This window comes from Pongo abelii, chromosome 7 (assembly GCF_028885655.2).
Source record: "Pongo abelii isolate AG06213 chromosome 7, NHGRI_mPonAbe1-v2.0_pri, whole genome shotgun sequence".
In the NCBI taxonomy this organism is placed as follows: domain Eukaryota; kingdom Metazoa; phylum Chordata; class Mammalia; order Primates; family Hominidae; genus Pongo; species Pongo abelii.
The window spans coordinates 127,286,743-127,304,764 of NC_071992.2; the positions used below are offsets into that span (position 1 = coordinate 127,286,743).

Genomic DNA, 18,022 nt, shown 5'->3' on the forward strand with positions numbered 1-18,022 from the left:
GTCAGTTCTTCAGTTGTCAAGACCCTCAGAAGTTGCTGTCTTCCTACTACTTCATCTACTTAGTTGCTGATACATCATGGGTCACCTTACTGTTGAATGTTTCAAGTATACATTGTCATTTATTTTGTTTACATGTTATATATGACATTTTAAACTAGTGGTTCAATTTCTATACTGAGCATCAGTTTTTCCATTTTCTAAAATTCTAAATTTTACAAATATTTAATTTTTCAATTTATTATTGAGCATTGTTTAATTTTGTTTGATCATGTATGTATTAAAATAAGTTGTCAATTTAAGTTTTTAAACTTACAGGCATAACTGTGTTTCTGTTTTTCTTTGAAGATCTTTTTATCTATCCCTCATTTTTAGATATACCTCTCTATTACTTTGTAATAACTGTTTTGTTTTCTATAAATTAAATTCATCAAAATATAATCCTCAAAGAAACAACATTTGATTATATAATTCTGGTCTTATTTTTATCTTTTTCTTACTTCTATTTTCTTTCATTTGCTCTTATGGTCTTCTAAATTATTTGGTTAAATATTTTGTTTACCAACTTTCAGCTCTTTGATTCTCATGTATAAGAACAAGCTTAAATTGTTTGTTTTACGTAATGCTTTAGGTGAATTCCATTAGTTTGGACAGTTTTATTAACTTTTAAATTAACTCTCAAACTAATTGTATTTTAGTTATGTCATTTTTGTTTTGTATCCTTTCAATTTTCTATCAACTTTTGTTTCATTTGAACTTGAAAATTATTTTTTAAATTTATTGTGTAAATGTTTGTGTATATATGTGTGTGTGTATATCAAGCTTATTTATATCTTTAAAATTTTTGTTGATTTTTATCAAACTATCAGTTTCATCAATCAGTTGTTCCAGAGATATTTTTAAATTTTCACAAATGCACATAGATTTATCAATTTCTCCAATTTTCTGCAGTTTTATCTTATGTAATTTGGGGTTATTTTTATAAGCATATTAAGTTGTTATACCTTCTCACTACATTAAACTCTTTATCAATGGGTAGGTACTCTCCATATCCCTCAAAAGGAGATGTGAAGATGGAGGTAGAAACTGGAGTGATGTGGTCACAAAACAAGGATTACTGGCAGCCACCAGAAGATGGCAAAGACAAGGAACAGATCCTCTCCTAGAACCTCCAGAGGGAGTGTGGCCCTGACAGCACCTTAGCTCCAACTTTCAGGCCTCCAGATCTGTGAGGCAAACATTTTTGCTGTTTTATGCCACCAAGTTTGCAGCAATTTATTGTAGCAGTCTTAGGAAACAAATACACCTGCACTCCCACAAAAAATTTGCATTATGTTTGAGAGTGTGTATCATATTCTATTCAATTTTTAATCTCAACATTATGGCTTATAACAGAGCCCACATCTTGTTCATAATACGTAAATTTTAAATAAGATAATTAAAGCATGTGAAAACATAGGCTTTTCAAATTAGTGCCATCTGGTTCAAATAGAATTTGGAAATAATTCTCTCTGACTCTGAATCAGTTTTTTAAAATTTCTATATTTTGCAAATCCTTATTAAGTAAACTACTGTGTGCTGGCTGTATATCCCAAAGTGGATTATGATAAAAACTAGAGTATCCATTTATTGTTTCCAAGATACTTTTAGTTAGTACTCCAGAAAGACCCAGTTTGGTTGTTTTTTATATAAAACTTCTCTAAATTTTTTTCCTTTGACAATTTATTATCTAAAATGGTATTATGTTAAGATACGTACTATTCCTATAATAATTCAGCAACCACACTAATATAATTTTAAATATAACCTTAGGTATAACTTCATGTAATTCTTTCATGATTTTTATCAAATTACCCTTAAAATAGTATAAAACTGCTACAAATTCAGGTATACATTATGCACCCACTGTGTAATTTTTAACATTAAGCTTTTTTACACTATTAGAGTGTGATATTGGAATCTTATTTCATAAAAACTCTTATTGTTTTCTAAATTTTATTAAACAGCTTATTGTTTTATTAATTCTCTTTTATTAAAGAGAATTAAACTCATTGTTTTATTAAAACTTATTGTTTTCTAAATTTACTATATATTTGCATCAAATTATTGCAAGAATATATTATTTCATCCTAATATGCTCTTCTTAGTGCTATCATACTTTCTAAACTATAAGAAGAGAAATATCAGTTTAATTATGATCATTGCAACTAAGAAATACTCCTGAAAAGATGTTCTAGCATGTAGTTTTAAATCATCATAGCAATCACGATGATTTGTTGCATTCGTTACTTGTTACACTTCTGCCACCTTCAATCCCTCAATATTATAGGCAATGTAGACTAAGAAAGATGTTAATTTTAAAATCTTCAGCCATTTGTTCATTTTATGAAGGAACATTACATTCACTATAAAAGGAAGACTGTAATAATTTATAAATAGAGTAATAAAGCAATAGTATTTTTTAAAAAATGGGACAGAACACCTGGCCAGAGCAATCAGGCAAGAAAAAGAAAATGAGGGCATCCAAACAGGAAGACAGGTAAGTCTAACTATCCTTGTTTGCAGATGACAAGTTTCTATAGCTAGAAAACTCCATAGCCTTGGCTCAAATGCTTCTTCAGCTGATAACCAACTTTAGCAAAGTTTCAGGATACAAAATTAATGTACAAAAATCACCAGCATTCGTATACAACAACAACAACAGCCAAGACAAGAGCTAAATCAGAAATGCAATCCCATTCACAATTGCCAGGAAAAGAATAAAATATCTAGGAAAACAGCTTACCAGGGAGGTGAAAGATCTCTACAATGAAAATTACAAAACACTGCTCCAAGAAATCAGTTATGACAGATACAAATGGAAAAACATTTGAGGCTCATGGACAGGAAAAATCAGTATTATTAAAATGGCCATACTGTCCAAAGCAATTGATAGATTCAATGCTATTCCTACTAAACTACCAACAAAATCCTTCACAGAACTAGAAAAACTATTTTAAAATTCATATAGAACCAAAAAAGAGCCTGAATAGTCATGGCAATCCAAAGCAAAAAGAGCAAAGCTGGAGGCATCACGATACCTGACAACGCCATTCAAAATTGGGCAAAGGAGATGAACAGACACTTTTCAAAAGAACATGTACACACAGTCAACAATTATATAAAAACAAGCTCAATATCACTGATCATTAGAGAAATGCAAATCAAAACCACAATGGTATCTCATTGAAAAAGCAACAGATACTGGCAAGATTGCAGAGAAAAGGGAATACTTATATTTTATGGGTGGGAATATAGATTACTTCAGCCATTGTAGAAAGCAGTGTGGTAATTCCTTGACATAGCTACCCTTCAACCCAGCAATCCCATTACTGGTTTTAGTGGTTGTATACCCAAAGGAATATAAATCATTCTGCCACGAAGGTGCATGCATGTGAATGTTCATTGCAGCACTATTCATAATAGCAAAGATATGGAATCAACCTAAATGCCCATCAGTAGCAGATTGGATAAAGAAAATGTGTTACATATACACCATGGTACACTATGCAGTCATAAGAAAGAAAAAAATCATGTCCTTTTCAGGAACATGGACGGAGCTGGAGGCCATTATCCTTAGCAAACTAACACAGGAACAGAAAACACATATTCTCACTTATAAGTGGGGAGCTAAATGATGAGAATTCATGGACACAAAGTGAGGATCAACAGATAGTGAGGCCTACTTGAGGTCAGAGGGTGAAAGGAGGGAGAGGAGCAGAAAAAATAACTATTGGGTACTAGGCTTAGTACCTAGACGACAAAATAATCTGTACAACAAACTCCAGTGACACAAATTTACCTATATATCAAAACTTCACATGTACCCCTGAACCTAAAATAAAAGTTAAAATAAAAAGAAATGGGACAGAGCAAAGCATTTCTGGGGACTTTCACAGAAAATGTGAATTTTCACAGGAAATTCAGTAAGGCTAAATACATGTTTTTAGGTATAGTATTTGTTTTAGAAAGTTCTTTAATTTCTGACAGAGCCCTTTAAATGTGTACATTTCAATGAAATTAAGGAAATTTCAAACAAAGGTGATCATTAACAGTCTTTCTTTTTATACCTTCCTTCAAAACTTTTAGTAAGCAAGTTTTCAAGATTACACAATGATTACTTCCAGGATTCTTGATCAGCTTGTGGTGCAAAGAGCAATCATGGTTGGCAATATAATCTGTTGGAAGTACACTAATTTGGGGAATCTTTTGAAATATTTAATATGTGTCACATAAATCTGAGTCAGCTATATAAGTTGTCTATATTATACAGGATTTTCTGATGCCTAGCTGCCTCAGTATTACTTAATAGTTTTCTCAGAAGAGAAGTGCCATCAAAAGAGGAAGCAAAGAAGAAAGAAGTAGTAAATGAGAGAGGAGGCATGATTATAAATTGAGTTGAATGTAAAATAAAATAATGTTATTTAATATTATGGTCCATGTACTGTTTTTTTGTGAATTGTATTCTCTTTGACTAGCTTTGTCACAGTATTTCATTAGATTATATATTCATAAAAAATTGTATTTTAAAATTATACATTTAATTATCTAACATTGGTTTTAAAAATCACATAAAATTATGTCTTTAAATTCCAAAAGCCTGAAATAAGTCAGTTTTTTAAAAAAAGTTCACAAACTAAAAAAATAAAAGTTACTAAACACTTGTATAAGTGGAAACATGACAGCTTTCTGGCTCAGCTTATGTGAAATAGTATGATGTTAACTCACTTTTTCCCAATGCTCTGTGTATATTTATGCTGTGTATAATTACATATACATTTTATTTATTTAATTAAGCCAAAAAGACTTGCTGGATCAATGGGGTACACTTTTCGAAGTCTCAGCTAAAACATTCTCAAGGTAATGCATGAGAGTGACTAATATATACGTGCATATATATTATGTATCCTGTATCATGCATCAAAAATTGATCCACTGCTCTTTAAAGTTGTTCAATTTTTATCTTTCCTATTGCTTTCTTTAAATTGAGAACATAATAAATTGAGCTCCAGATTAGTTATAATCATTCTAAAATATGCAGCTTCAAAAGTTTCAAATGTATTGCATCAATTAAAACTTTGCAAGATTAAATTTACTTGAGAATAACATTCAGCCTTGTCTTGTCGCTGATCTATTGTTTTACAAATCAATTCGACATACACATTAAAATATCTTATTGCTTTAGAAGACTATGAATAATATACGTGTATACAATTACACAAAATGGTTTTTAAAATGTGTTAATTTACTAGGCTTCAGCCCACACTTATTCAAAGACTAATACTGTTATTTTTTAGAAGTGATTGGAGTCCATAGCCTATTGACATTAAGGAAAGGGAATTATCCTAGGTAATCTTGGATTGCCTGGTTCAATCAGCTGAAAGCCTTAGGAGCAGAACTGGGGCTTCCTGAAAAAGCTATTCATCTATGAACATCAGTTTTAGCTTGTGCCCAAGAGTCCTTAATGTCCTGCACTAGAGATTTAAGACTTGCCTAGCCAGATCCACAATGAAGAAAGCCAATCTACTGCAATAAACATCTTAGTATACTTCTCACTCATTTCTGACTCTCTGGTTGAACTTTGACTGATATAAATTTTGGTACCTGAAATAGTTCTAGAGGAACAGAGGCCTAAGGCTCAATTTCCTGAATTGGTTCTGGGATGTCTGGAGTTAGTTATCCAATCTAATTAGATTTAAAGGCACTATTGACTCTATCTCCAGACTCTATCACATGTGACATAATGTGACAATAATATATGAAATATTTCTGTTGGATAGTCCTAATCAATTACCTCTAGAAGGCAAGTTTCTGCAATACCATGTATTTACTAGCTTAGAACATTTTGTCAAATGAAGGAGTATGAGTTTGGCTGGCTGCCCCTAACTTTGCTCGAGAAAGCATGTAATTAAAAGTATGTTCAGGGCTTCATATTTCCAAATTAAACTCTGTATTAATGACCTAGAATATTCTCTACTTGCCCAAACACAAAATAAAATGCAACAAGAACCTTTATCACATGTAACTAACTGTATCATAGACATTTCTGAAAACAATAGTTTCATTTGGTGAATAGCTGAATTATAACATAAATTGAATTCCTATCCTAACCCCACAAGGTAGATTCTGTTAAAGTGGAGGCATTGATTGAGAAGGAATGGGATTATGGAAATTGAAATAGGAGATGTGGGAAGATCCTAATGAAGGTGGGAACACTGGACTCATGAACTCTGCTAAGTGTTTTTGCCAGTAAAAGCAGCCATTCTTTCCTTGCTTGAGTGGGTTAGCCCATCCCACAAGGTAGTTGCCTTATCAGCCACTGCTGGTCTTTCTCAGTACGTGTTTCTAACACCTCTCTGTGATTTTAGATGTAAAACTAACTCAAGTCTCAGCAGGCCCCAAAGAGTAAGGTACAAAGTGAGATCCATGAGGAAATACACTACCCACCCAAATAACTAAATATTTTTTAAAATGTACACAGAATAAGATCTGAGAAATATGTTTGGGAATGAATCTTAAGAATGTCGATTCAAGGAGGAAAGAGTATAAAGTTAAGTCAGGCTGAATTTATTGATATGAGACCCTAAGCAGAGATTCTAGATTTCATGTTTTACCTTGAGGGGTTGAAAAAGCAAACATGTTCTACACTAAAGGAAATTAAAATCCTAAAAGTAATTTGGTATAATGTACAAGAAGGGAGAGAGTAGAGATATTGCAATTTTATAATGGATTTATCATACCGATTTGTTCAATTACCCTGGAACACACCTATGACACACCTTTCACCTAGACTGTGAGAAATAAATTTGTAAGGGAAGCCTTGAATGTTCTTATTTGTAGGTCAGAAATTAAAGTAGATACTTCTGTTGTCAAATTGTTACCTCAAGGAGCAATGGAAATAATGACAGCCCAGGGCAGCTGTGGCCCCATGACCGCAGTTAATTGCCAAAGACAAGGTGGGCATGGTTAATGGACCTAGTTAATGGACCTCAGGTTAGTGGAACCTGAGGAGTAATCAGAAAACTTTGACTTGCAGTGACTTATGGTATGTATGGGCTAATCACAGTGTACTTAGAAAACGAATAGATGGGCAGTCTATTAAAGTCTTATTTGACCTGTATAAGAGGGAAACTTCTAGGTTTAGTGAATAGAGGTCTAATTTGAATTACCAAAAAAGATATTCATGACCTGTCAATCAATTCTAAAATATGAACCAATTTTCAGGACACTTCTACACCACAAAAAATATGTACTGCTTGTTTTTTTACCATTCTTTTCCAAATGGACCTATGGATGTTTACTAGGGTAATGATGCAATGGAAAAGGGGAAATAATGAAACATTTTGGAGATTACTGGAGACTGGATCTGAAATGACACACTCTTTCCTGAAGACCCAAAGTGTTAGTGTAGTCTACCAGAGTTGAGAAATTATGGCGATTATGGAATTTTTGCTCAGATCTCACAGTGGACCAATGTATCCATGAACCCATTCAATGTTATTTTTCCAGTTCTAGAATGTAAAATTGGAATAGACATACTCAGCAACTGGCAGAATCCACACATTGGTTCCCTGACCTGTATATTGAGAGCTATTATGGTAGAAAAGTTTAAGTGTAAGCCAATATAATTGCCTCTACCCCAACATATAATAAACTGAAAGCAATAATACATTTCTGGAGGTATTGCAAAGATTAGTGCCACCATCACAGACTTGAAAGATGCAGGCATGGTGATTTCCATAGAGCCTTATTCAAGTCATGTATTTGGCATACACAGAAAATAAATGGATCTTGGAGAAGGGGACAGTGGATTATTGTAAATGTTCAAATTGCAGTTGCTTTTGCAGATGTGCTTTCATTACTTGAGCAAATTAACACATCTCCTGTTACCTTGTATGCTGCTATTGATCGGGCAAATGCTGTGTGGAAATAAGTAATTCAAAATTTAAGCTGCTGAAACTTTAAAATATTTTCAGCCTTGGGGAAATATGATTAGGGGAGACTCACATCAGGCAGCTGTAACATAGGCAGCTATCTATAACCTATGTTTTTCTTTATAGATTAGACTTTTTCCTTACCTACACGGTTTTATAAAATGTTGTAAATGACTAAAGATCACCAAGGAAGACTATGTCTCTCTTTACTGTTGATCTTCATTATAGATTAATTTCCCTCTTACCTTTCTCACAAAAAACAATTCATGATTATCACAATTTATTAGATGGAATGCTAAACATACTCTTTTAAATTGGAATGGAAAAACAAACTGTATGGAAAAGAAAGCAAACTATAACTAATTAAATCGTTGTAACTCATAAACCAGCCTTGAATAAAGAGTTACAATCCTACTAAACTTGATTTCCTGACTATATAAGCAAGACTATAACTTTTAATGTCTGAGAACTGACTCCATTTCTTTGGAGTCTGTGATCTCTGGATGGCTATTCCTAGATTTTCATTTGAATAAACTATTCAAAACTGGATTCTGACCCTTTTGATTATTTCAGGTTGACAGCTATTTGTTCTGTACCTGTTAATGAAGAACACCAGAGCAGTTTACTTTCAGCTGGCAAGGAGAGCAAAATACCTTCACCGTCATGTCAGAAGTATCTTAGCTTTCTAGATAAGATATGTTATAATTTAGTCAGCAGGGACCTTGATCCCCTTTCCCTTCCATGAGACATCACACTGGTTCATTAAATTGATGATATTATGTTGATTGTTAGTGATCAGGAAGTAGAAAACTACACACTTGAATAGACATTTGTGTGTCAGAAGGTGGGAAATAAATCCCACAAAGATTCAGTGGCCTTTCACCCCAGAGAAATTTCTAAGGTTACAGTGGCATGAGCATGTGAAGTTATCCTGTCCGAGGCAAAGAACAAGTTTGTTGTATCTGGCTCCTGCTGCCACACACGAAATGAAGCTTAATTCTTATTGAGCCTCTTAGAATTTTGAAGGCAGTGTTAGCAGTGGTGAATTCATACAGGTCGGCCCCAACTTGATTTTTGCCTCATCGAAAGAAAGACTTCAGCCAAGGAGCATAAGGCAGGGTAAGACACTGAGGCCAGTTGTAGAGCAGGAGTGAAATGTATGACAAGTTTTAGAGCAAGATGAAAAAACTAAAGTATACTTGGAAGAGGGCCAATAGGGTGACTTGAGAGATCCAGTGCTTGGTTTGACCTTCGACTGGGGGTCTTATACATTGACATGCTTCCAGGGTTGTGCTACTTCTCCTCTGATTCACCCCTTGGCATGGGCTATTTACATGGGCAGTGGCCTGCCAGCACTTGGGAGGGGTCACATGCACAGTGTGTTTACCGAAATTGTGCACATGTTCACTTGAGGTGTTTTTCCTTTACCAGGCGAGTGTTCCTTATCTGTTAAGGTCCCTTATCTGTTAAACTCTGCCATTTTTCCTCTTAGTGTGCATGCTTGAAGCTGCTCGCCCAGCTCCTGAGATCGTATTGAGAAGCTGCTGGTCACCAGCTTCAAATGTTTTCTATCTACTGAGAGATTGCCTTTCCTGGCACCGGCTGATTATCATTTTAGAGATACAATTTAACAACCACCTGATCACACCTCATGGTTGCCTGACATTCCTTGGAGGCGAGTCTCTCCTGCCCCACTCATGTCTGCCTAGCTACCTACTCTAACAGAAACAAATTTCTCATTTGGGTCTACTACTATGGTCCATTTACTGATTGGCTGTAGAAATAGCTGGTTTTGAGTAGAGCCCAGAACAAAAGAAAGCTCTGCAGCACATACAGGTTGTCATGTTGACAGATTTTCTTAAATGTCTAAAGCAGAAAGAAAAAGAAAAACGAACTAAACAAACAAACAAAGACAGAAAAATTAAAAAAGAGTAAAATGAGAAAACACATACTCTTCTTGTCTTTGCAGATTGGCATGTGTTGGCAATCTGTGTTGGCACTCCTTTGGCAATTAGGTAGGCTGTTTACCACACTGTATTAGCCTTCACACTTTGCTTATTAAGCCTGAAGATCAGCCAGAGGCGAAAATTTTAGGTCTTCTCCGGCCTTTCTGAACACATTTGAACATGTGTCCTACTCTAAGCAAGCATATGGCTTTTTTTTTTTTTTTTTTTTTTTGGGATGCAGTCTCACTCTGCTGCCCAGGCTGGAGTGCAGTGGCGCGATCTCGGCCCACCGCAACCGCTGCCCCCCGGGTTCAAGCTATTATCCCGCCTCAGCCTCCTGAGTAGCTGGAACTGCAGGTGCTCACCACCACACCCGGGTAATTTTTGTATTTTTTTGTAGAGATGAGGTTTCACCATATTGACCAGGCTGGTCTAGAACTCCTGACCTCATGATTTGCCCACCTTGGCCTCCCAAAGTGCTGGATTACAGACGTAAGCCATCGTACCTGGCCGAGTACCTGGCTTTTAAATTTCCCACTATACATTCCCCAGAATACAGGAGATTTTCCATGCCCTACTTCGTCAAAGAACCCCTCTTCTCAGAGCCTCCTTTCAGGCTTCCACATTTTGATTGTTTGCTTCACTGTAATTTTCTGTCCCAGATGGCAGAGGGGCTGTCCATTTACCTTTCATTGTTTTCAAGGCCTGCCCTCTGAATAACTTCTTTTCTTCCTGAGAGAGTTTCAGTTTAGTTGAAACAAAGCAAACACCTTGCCTCAGTTCCTCAGGATGTCTTCAGACAGGTTAAAAGAGACAAACACAGTTCTTCACATAGAAGGTCTGCTTTGTTCCCTCTGGAGCCAGGGACCAGGGTCTCACTGAGAACATGAGCTGCCACCTTCAAGACGGCGGGTGGTCAGGGAAGTGAGGTGGCACAAGAACAAGTAACAATGCTACCAAGTTCTCGACATTTTTAAGTTGTTTTTTCCGTGGTTAACATTTAGTCAGTTCCTGTCAACCTCTGACTGTTTTCCAGAGTGCCAATGAGTTGATTCTGACACTTTCTGCTTGTTTTTTTTAGAGATGGGCCCTAGGAGCCACTTAACTCTGAGTTTTTGGCTAATACTATTCCTTTTCATACTAACTGTTGAAATCAGGTAATGTAAGTTCTCTAACTTTTTAAAAAAGCCTTTGTACTTTTCTGTGTCTTGTTTTTTCATATATATTTTAGAATTCGCTTGTCATTTTGCGAAAAATTCTAGTCAGGCTTCGATAGAGAATGCATTAAATCAATAGATCAGGAATTGCCATCTTAAAACTAGTTAGCTTTCAAATGCATGAACATAATGTTCTCCATTAATTAAATCTGTTCAAATTTCTCCCAGGAAAGTTTTGTAGTTTTCTGTATATACCTTTTGCATTTTTTGTTGTTGTTGTTGTTAAGTGTATTTCTAAGCAGGTTTTTTTGGTGCTATATGTATATGCTTGGTTTGTTAATTTCATTTTTGGATTATTACTAGTATGTAGAAATACATTTGATGTTTATATATTGATCTTTACTCAGAGTCATTGATGAGCTTATTAGTTTTCATAAATTGTTTCACGAAATCCTTAAAATTTTCTAGATACAGGTTCATATTACCTGTGAATAAAACATTTTTAAACCAGATGTCCTTTATCTCTTTATCTTGCAGGTTTGCTCAACTGCACTGGCTAGAATTTAATGTACCACTCTGAGTAACAGAGGACATTCTTGCCATATTCCTAATTGTAAGGAAAAATCATGTAGTTTTTCACCATTGAATATGATACTAGTTGTAGCTCTTTATAGATATTTTTCAGTTGAAGGAGTTCCCTTCTGTTCTTTGTTGAGAGTTTGTTGAGCTATTTTTCCTGCAAAATGGCATGTTTTTCTTGAGCCATTTTCTTATTCATACACTGCAGATGACATATTTTCATGTGTCTGATCACTTGAAAAACAAACAACAAATACATTTTTATTATAACACCAGACAAAAATAATTAATATAGTTGCACGTAGCAAACATCAATATTAGAAACCTACTTTAAATCAACAAAAGGTACAATATAAGTGCTATTTAATAGCATGAAATATCAGTGATTATTCATTAATTCTAAACCTGGTAATTAATCACCTGAATTACTGGATTTTACTCGATAAGTATGAATACTAATAAAACATCCATTGTGAGCAAACATCTTTCATCTTCCCTTTTATATTCTCTTGCATATAGATTCAATAAATACTATTAATCAATATTTTCTACATTAATATATAAATCTTGCCCTCAGTAGTGTCAAATCTGCACATGAGAATCACTACACAGAAATATGGCATAATGTCTGATGAGATTACCTCTGGATGTATAGTCATACATTAAATGTCAAATGATTAAGAAGAAATACACTAAAAACAGTTGTTATGTATCATTTGTTGGATCATGGTAAATTTTTAGCATTTTTTTACATGTATGTTCTCAATTCAATTATATTCGACATTTTAACATGTTAAAGAAGTAAAAGCAATTAATCTTTGTTTCAACAAAGAATGCCACCACAACTCTTTCCCCAGGGATACCATCCCCCTGTGAGTAAGGAAGTTCACAGGCTTTTACCCATTTCTGAGGCTATCTCTCTCCATTTAATCTATGTAAATTGTTTAGAAATATCCAGTGTTGGGAGAAGATATAAAAGGGATAGATATGAAGTATATCATAATTGGTATAAAACATTATAGTGGAATATGGTAGAATTATTCAAGTTAGCTAAACAAAGGAAACTTTAAAAAGTCAAACATTTAGCTTTACCTTATCTGCCATTTGTATTGCAATGTTAGCAGTGTTTTCCATAAATCTTGAGCATCTTCTGCTATCTAAATACAACTATATTATTTAATTGGTTTACAAGGCACACCAAAGGAACATTTTTGTATTCCATATTTGAGTTAATGTCGGGCAGGGAAACATGACATGGCAGCAGTGGCTAAAAGAGAACATTTAGTAGCAATAGGATTTGCAACCAGAAAGAAACATGAAATCATAAGCTATGGGTATTTGTCAGCACATTTGGAAATATACTGACCTTCCATAAGACTAAGGAGTTATGAATATCACTCCATAATTTTAATGATTCAGGCAGCTATCTGGGTTAAATTTGCTTTGTTAACTATAAAACTCTTTGAACTTTGGCGTACAAGTTCATGCCAGCCCCGCTTCCCACCATCAATCCACAATGTGTTGTGACTTATTCCTACTATTTTGGAATAGTAGGTTTGGAATATTTTAAGTCTCTCCTTAAATTATTCACAATCTGTTCATCTTTGAGTGCAAAAGTTGCCATTTGCCTTTTAGTTGCTCAGAAGCCTATTTTCTGGTATGATATTCCAAGATTTACTATTAGGCTGCACTATTGCACATTAGAGTTCAGAAAAATATGTCTGTAAAGCTCAATTTATCTATTCAATCAGATGTAGTTACTTGAAAAGTACAGAATGATTACTTTTCTAAAGTGTATCTAGCCTGATCTAAAGAGATTTCACTTATTCAGGGATCAACTCCATGCAAAGACTATAAATTTCTCTCAGTAAGAATAACACTAACAGATTGCAGGAATTCTAATGAGTGAGTTTCCATGTCTACTAGGACCCATAGAGATATGCAGCCATGGTAAAGGAGAAGAACTGAAAAGCATGCAAACTATTTACAAGATAATTACCCAAGTGGAGATTACATTAAAATACATATTTTGCTCAATTTCTACAATTCACATACTTTTAGCTTAAAAACAGTAACATATATGGAACATTGCCTACATATAAAATTATTGTACAGGTATTTTCACCATAGAGGGGAGATGCTGAAGAGAGTATTTGACTCAATAATTCAGCAAGTTTCAAAAGATGTTACAATAAACTGAAGTTGGCAGTTATTGTGCATAATTTTCATATGTGGTTGCATCAAATTTCTAATTCTGGGCATCACCTCAAATTCTGAGAACATGTAGTATGCTTTCTATTGAAACCAGCAGTTGAGTAATAATACATAATATGACAATATTATGTGAGTAACATTTGTATGTCAGATATTATCATGGCTAAAAATGTATTAGCCATAATAATACCTTAGGAAAACTTGAACTTCTTTCTTGTAAGAGGCATAGAAAAGAAATAAGAGCTCTTTCAACAGTTTGTTCACTTTTTTTCAAAGCTTTCACAAAATAATGCAAATATAACTTTTCAAAGGGAAACAAAATAGTATTTAATATCAGTAAGAAAGATGGAGTAAGTGAACATTAAATTTTACTGCCAGATTTTTTTTTCTAAACTAAACAGTTTACCAATTTATAACAACCTTAGTTATCATTTGTAATTAATTATAATTACATATTGCTCCATTTATACAACATTAAAAGTTTAGCAATACAAGCATGTGTTTCTCAACAATGGCAATACTGTCTGAGAAATGTGTCATTAGGTGATTTCATCGTTGTACAAATATCAAAGTGTATTTACACACTGTACATCAGAGTGTACTTTCAAGCCTAGATGGAATAGCCTACCACACGCCTAAGCTATATAGTATCACCTGTTGCTCTTAGGCTACAAGCCTGAACATCATGTTATTGTACTGAATATGGTAAACAGTTATAATACAATGTAATACAAGTATTTTTATCTCTAAACATAGAAAATAAAAAGATATCATAGTATAACCTTATGGTTGCACCATTGTATATGTGGTCCATCATTGACTGAAACATTGTTAGGCAGCACATGCCCATATACTGGACATATTCAATGTCAAACGTGTGTGACTGTCAAGGTGAGGGGTCAGGGTCTTAGGCTGCATGTAGAAAGATGTGGATTATTCTGAGACTCTACATCCTCCAAATGCCAGCACTGCAATTTTTATATCACTAGTGATATTGAGTGATCTGGCTTCTTTTCAGAGTTTGAGTTTCATCTGTTCAAGGCAGTCTTTATTCTGTCATTCATCCAGTCCATGCTCCTCTCCTAAATCAGAGATAAAATATATTACAAATTCTGCTATGAACTCCAGTGTTGTCTCAATCATAAAATGCCAATTTGGTGTTCCAACTAGATTAACAGAAGTGATCTCCTGAAAGTGATAAACTTTGCAAACTGACAAGCAACATTCTAGTTTATACAGCATCTTGCTTCATCTCTAGTAGCCATTTCATTTTTGGGGAGCCAGGGAATGGGTAAACCTGCATGCTTTATTCCTTAAAATGGAAAGAAAAATAAGAAAAAGTTTACAAGCCTGGTTTCCAACAACTTAATTTAGTTTAAACGATAAAAGAATACATACATACGCGCACACACACACACACACACACGGTAGTTTCCAAAGATAGTGTGAAACCTATCTACTACTCTCTATGTGGCATGCACTACCTACAATCAAGAGTGGAGATGCTCTTTGAATCTGAGCTGAGCCTGTGACTGCTTTGATCAGCGGAATGTGGACAAAGTGCGGTCTTGGGCTACTGAGCACAGTTATTAAGATTTGACAGTCTACTCTCACTGTCATGGAAAACTAAGCTTCCAAGTAAGAGTCCAAGTTATTCGGCTAGAGAGAGAAACCACTTGTTAAGGTCTTGAAAGTGGAGATGCAATGTAGGGAGAGGCCACATGGAGAAGTACACAGGCACCAGATATCCAGACCCAGCTGGCAGGCCCAACCATCATCTAACTTGACTCACTTAAGAGACCTCAAGCTAAATCTATTAAGCAACCTACAGACTGTGCTCCTGCCAGCTTGCAGAATAAAATGGCTATTGTGTAAACCACCAAATTTGGAAGTTATCTGTTATTCAAAACTATTGAAGTGAAATAGACTTTTTAATGTTAAGTGGGATGTTGCTTTTGAAAAAATCTTCCCGTATATATTACACACTTTAGGACATCATGGGGGATGGAAGCTGGAAATGCCTTGAGAAGATTGTTAGGCATGCAGAGAATATTATTTGAGCTGGAAAGAAAGAGACACAAGTTATATAAAAGCAATATAATTAATAAAATAATCAATAAAGGGATTATGAAAAATTGAAAGGTTACCCCAACTTGTTGTTCTGTCTAAAGATATTACCAGAAAAAAATTTGAGAGTGTGAACTTTTTTTAATATAAATATTAAATTTGTATATCGGTTGATGATAAAGTACAAGAGTAGCCAGAAGGGCTAAAAAGTAAGTGCTCAATTTTTCAAGATAATTTAGAGAAAATACAAAAATGCAATACTTTTCTGTCTTCAAAAATAAAACTTTGTCTTATTCTCAGTCTCTGTGGAAAACAAAAAAAGCTTTCAAAGTATGAATTAGCCTCAGAGCAAAGGACAAATCTTGGCCATTGCCCGTACATACTGATCTCTGTGTAAATTTCAGATCAAGGATCATCTGTATATGCCTTTGTTAAGGCTCAAAAAACTTTAGTTTGTCACCTTTAGAAATTTTCAGCTAGAAAGAAAGACTGCTAGGTCAAATAATAGAATATCTGAAAATTTTAAGAAAAATTTTACCTCAGTAGCCTTGGACGGGAGGTCTAAAGTACAGAAGCTCTTACTTCTGAAGGGAATGTGAGTGCTATTTTTTGTTTGTATGTGTTTTCTTGTCTAATGAGTTTTATTACAATATGATAAATTTAAAAACCTAGAAAGCTTATTGAAGGAATTATAACATCTTGGACTAAAAAAAAAGGCGACAGTTTATAATGAAAAGAGATCACAAGGAACCTTAAAATTTTATAAGCAGGATGCAGGCCAGAAGAGCTGCTGTGCTAAAAGCATGAGCCATTTCTTATAGAAAAGTGAGGTTAAGTCAGAGGGCAAATGAAAATTCCCGAGGATGGAGCCAAGATCTATGGGGAGCCACTTCATTGAAACTTAATCAAGGAACCACATGTAGGTACCCAGTTGGTTATTTTAAAAACTGTTGTTTTATCAGGTCATTTATGTTCTTCTCTAAACTGGAACATATCTCAAAATAATAAGAGCTACCTATGACAAACCCACAGCCAATATCATACTGAATGGACAAAAACTTGAAGCATTCCCTTTGAAAACCGGCACAAGACAAGGATGCCCTGTTTCACCACTCCTATTCAACATAGTATTGGAAGTTCCAGCCAGGGCAATCAGGCAAGAGAAAGAAATAAAGTGTAGTCAAATAGGAAGAGAGGAAGTCAGATTGTCTCTGTTTGCAGATGACATGACTGTATATTTAGAAAACTCATCATCTCAGCCCAAAATCTCCTTAAGCTAATAAGCAACTTCAGCAAAGTCTTGAGATACAAAATAAATGTGCAAAAATCACAAGCATTCCTATACACCAATAACAGACAATCAGAGAGCCAAATCATGAGTGAACTCCCATTCACAATTGCTACAAAGAGAACAAAATACCTAGAAATACAACTTACAAGGCATGTGAAGGACCTCTTCAAGGAGAACTCCAAATCTCTGCTCAAGGAGATAAGAGAGGACACAAACAAATGGAAAAATATTTCATGCTCATTGATAGGAAGAATCGCTATTGTGAAAATGGCCATACTGCCCAAAGTAATTTATAGATTCAATGCTATTCCCATCAAGCCACTGTTGACTTTCTTCACAGAGTTAGAAAAAACTACTTTAAATTTAAATTTCATATGAAATCAAAAAAGGCCCATATAGCCAAGACAATCCTAAGCCAATAGAACAAAGCTGGAGGCATAACACTACCTGATGTGAAACTATCTACAAGGCTACAGTAACCAAAACAGCATGGTACTGGTACCAAAACAGATATATAGACCAATGGAACAGAACAGAGGCCTCAGAAATAATGCTACACATTTACAACCATTTAATCTCTGACGAACCTCACAAAAACAATCATTTAATAAATGGTGTTGGGAAAACTGGCTAGCCACATGGAGAAAACTGAAACTGGACCCCTTCCTTACATTTTATACAAAAATTAACTCAAGATGGGTTAAAGACTTAAATGTAAAATCTAAAACCATAAAAATCCTAGGAGAAAATCTAGGCAATACCATTCAGGACATAGGCATGGGCAAAGACTTCATGACT

General features: G+C 34.7%; 1 long non-coding RNA gene across 2 annotated transcripts in view; it reads right to left on the reverse strand.

The window, feature by feature from the left end:
• Positions 1–8,948: 8,948 nt before the first annotated feature.
• Positions 8,949–18,022, reverse strand: part of LOC129047512 (uncharacterized) — an 82,412-nt gene continuing 73,338 nt past the window's right edge. Inside the window, exons 3-5 of one of the 2 annotated variants that reach the window (XR_008509244.2) lie at positions 14,649–14,948; positions 12,745–12,919; positions 8,949–11,886 (exon numbers count right to left, since the gene is read on the reverse strand). This is a non-coding gene — a long non-coding RNA (uncharacterized LOC129047512). The remainder of the gene's footprint in view (positions 11,887–12,744; positions 12,920–14,648; positions 14,949–18,022) is intronic. The other variant, XR_008509247.2, reaches the window with a different exon arrangement.